This window comes from Callorhinus ursinus, unplaced genomic scaffold (genome assembly GCF_003265705.2).
Source record: "Callorhinus ursinus isolate GAN/ISIS: 27379988/994484 unplaced genomic scaffold, GSC_fseal_2.0 scaffold107, whole genome shotgun sequence".
In the NCBI taxonomy this organism is placed as follows: domain Eukaryota; kingdom Metazoa; phylum Chordata; class Mammalia; order Carnivora; family Otariidae; genus Callorhinus; species Callorhinus ursinus.
The window spans coordinates 1476634-1480154 of NW_027397169.1; positions in this window are offsets into that span (position 1 = coordinate 1476634).

Below are 3521 nucleotides of genomic sequence, written 5' to 3' on the forward strand. Positions count from 1 at the left end.
GCATTGGACTCCCCCAGCTGTGCAGGATGCTGCCAAAGAGACCCACCTCTTTCTCATCCCATGCAGAACACTGAGGGGAGCTACCTGACTAAAGGCAGGGAGAGGCTGGGAGCAGAGCAGGCAAGTCTCACCATGCATCAAAGGGATGCAGATCCTGCTAACTATTCCACCAGGAAGCCTGCCCACACACTGCTGGCAATGCTTCTCATCTGTAGACCCTCCCATCTCTCCTGCAGGGACTTCCAGTGGCCTGTGTGCCTCACCCACGAACACCACCAAGCCACGGCTGGCTGGTTCCCTGTGCATGCCCCCAAGGGCGGCAAGTCTGAGCATTTGCAGATGGCTAGTGAGCAAGTGTAGAAAACCAGTCCAACTCTGAGGAATTGAGAGAAAACACACAAACTTGAGCATTTCAGGGCACCACCCTAGGGAAAGCAAACCAGAGGCTGTCAGCCTCTGTCCTGGCTTTGTAGGATCAAGAGAAGGTATACAGTCTTAAGAACGTCCCCTCCCATAGGGAACAAGAAGTGTGGAGCAGGGGTATTCATTGAAAAGGTCTAAGAATCCATTGAAAAGCCTAAGAATCCCTAGAAGGGCTAACAGAGGAATTTTTCCCCCCAAAGCCAGTCAGTAAAACCTGGAGGAGGTAACTGCTTCTTCAAATGTGAAAATGTCAAGGCATGATTTCAGGGAACATTAAAAATCAACAAAACATGACACAACCAAATGACACAATAATTTTCTAGTAACTGACCCCAAGAAATACAGATCTATGGGGTGCCTGGATGGCTCAGTCAGTTGGGCAGCTGCCTTCGGCTCATATCATGATCTCAGGGTCCTGGGATCAGGCCCCGCACCAGGCTTTCCACTCTGTCAGTGGCAAATCTGCTTCTTCCTCCCCCTCTGTGATCTCTCTCGTTTTCTCTCTCTCAAAGAAATAAATAAAATCTTAAAAAAAAAGAAATACATATCTATGATCTGCCTGATAAAGTTTTCAAAATAGATGTTTTAAGGAAGTTCAACAAGCTACAAGAAAACACAGAGGGGCACCTGGGTGGCTCAGTTGTTGAGCGTCTGCCTTCGGCTCAGGTCATGATTTTGGGGTCCTGAGATCGAGCCCCACATCGGGGTCCTGCTCAGCGGGAAGCCTGCTTCTCCCTCTCCTACTCCCCCTGCTTGTGTTCCCTCGCTCTCTGTCAAATAAATAAAATAATAATAATAATAATTAAAAAAAAAAAGAAAACACAGAAAGGGGGCACCTGAGTGGCTCAGTAGGTTGTGTCCGATTCTTGATCTCAGCTCAGTTCTTGATCTCAGGGTCCTGAGTTCAAGCCCTGCATTGGGCTCCACGCTGGGTGTGGGGTCTACTTAAAAACAAACAAAACAACAACAAAAAAAACACAGAAAGATAATGCAATGAAATCAGAAAAAAAAATACATGAACATGATCTTATATGTAGAAAGCCCTAAAAACTACACACACACACACACACACACACACACACACACACACACAAATGGTTGAAACTAATAAATGACTCAGTGAAGTTGCAGGATATGAAATCAATACACAAAAATCAGTTGCATTTCTATACACTAATAATGAACTATCCGAAGAAGAAATAAATAAAACAATCCCATTTACAATAGCATCCAAAACAATAAAACACTTAGGAATAAATTTAACCAAAAAAGTAAAAGATCTGTACACCAAAAACTAAAACATTGATGAAAGAAATTGGAGAAGACACAAATAAATGGAAAGATATCCTGTTACACCAATTGGAATAATTAATATTGTGAAAATGTACATTCTACTCAAAGTGATCTACAGATTCAGTGCAATCCTATCAAAATTCCAATGGCATTTTTCACAAATATAGAGGACACAGTCTTAAAATTTGTATGGAACCACAAAAGACCCCCAAAGCCAAAGCAATCTTGAGAAAGAACAAAGCTGGAAGCATCATATTTCCTGATTTCAACTTTATTACAGAGCTGTAGTAATCAAACAGTATGGTACTGGCATAAAAACACATAGATCCATGGAACAGAACAGAGAGCCAAGAAATGAACCCATGCCTAAAACTGCATATTCACATTCAAAAGAATGAAAGTGGACTCTTATCTTACACCACTCACAAAAAATAACTCAAAATGCATTAAAGACTTAAATGTAAGATCTGAATTCATAAAACTAGAAGAGAACATGGGAGAAAGCTCCTTGACATCAGTTTTGGAAATGATTTTTTTTTATATGACACCAAAAGCATAGGGAACAAAAGCAAAAATAAATAAGTGGGACTACAACAAACTAAAAGGTTTCCACCAGCAAAGGAGACAATCGACAAAGAGAAAAGGCAACCTACAGAATGGAAGAAAATATTTGCAAACCATATATCTGATGGGGGATGTATCAAAAATATATGAGGAACTTATACTCCCCAATAACAAAAATGCAAATAATCCAATTAAAAATGGGCAAAGAACCTGAATAGGTATTTCTCTAAAGAAGAGGTATGAATGGCCAACAGATACATGAAAAGGTGTTCAACATCAGGGAAACACAAATAAAAATCACAATGAGATATCACCTCATACCTTTTAGATGGCTTTTACCAAAAAGACAATATATAATAACTGTTGGTGATGATATGGAGAAAAGGGAATCCTTGTACTGTCTTGGTGGAAGTGTAAATTGGTGTGGCCTTTGTGCAAAACAGTGTGGAGTTTCCTCAAAAAGTTAAAATAAAACTACCATATGATCCAGCAATCCTTTTTCTGGGTATGTATCTGAAGGAAACCAAATCAGCATCTCAAATGGATATCTACTCTCCCACAGTCATTACAGCATAATTCACAATAGCCAAGATATGGAAACAACCTAAATGTCCATCAATGGGGAATGGATAGAGAAGCTGTGGGATATATATAAAATTCAGTCATGAGAAAGAAGGAAATTTTGTAATTTGTGACAACGTGGGTGAACCCAGAGGACTTTATGCTAAGTGAAATATTCCAGGCGGAGAAAGACAAATATTATGTGACCTCATTTATATGTGGAATTAAAAAAAAAAAGTCAAACTCATAGAAATAGTAGAATGGTGGCTACCAGGGGCTTGGGGAAATGGGGAGATTCTGGTCAAAGGGTATAAACTTGCAGTTATAAGATGAATAAGATTTGGGGATCTAATGTGCAAATAGTTACTAATACTGTATTTTATTCTTGAAATTTGTTGAGACAGTAGATCTTAAATATTCTCACTTTGGCTCTCTTTTCCTTCACAATTTTAGTCCTATGATCCTTTGGAGATTCTGCTAAACTATAGGACTCCCCTCGTCCACGACCCCCACCCCAGGAAAATATACATCTTGACATTACTTTGCATACCATTTCAGGGTGTTCATGAAATGTCCTAACTCTACATTAGGATCCACTTTTTAAAACTTTCTTTGTAGAGATCTGATAGTTTTCAGAGGTGATTCTCAGACCTACAATTCCAGGCTTCCAACACCCAGAT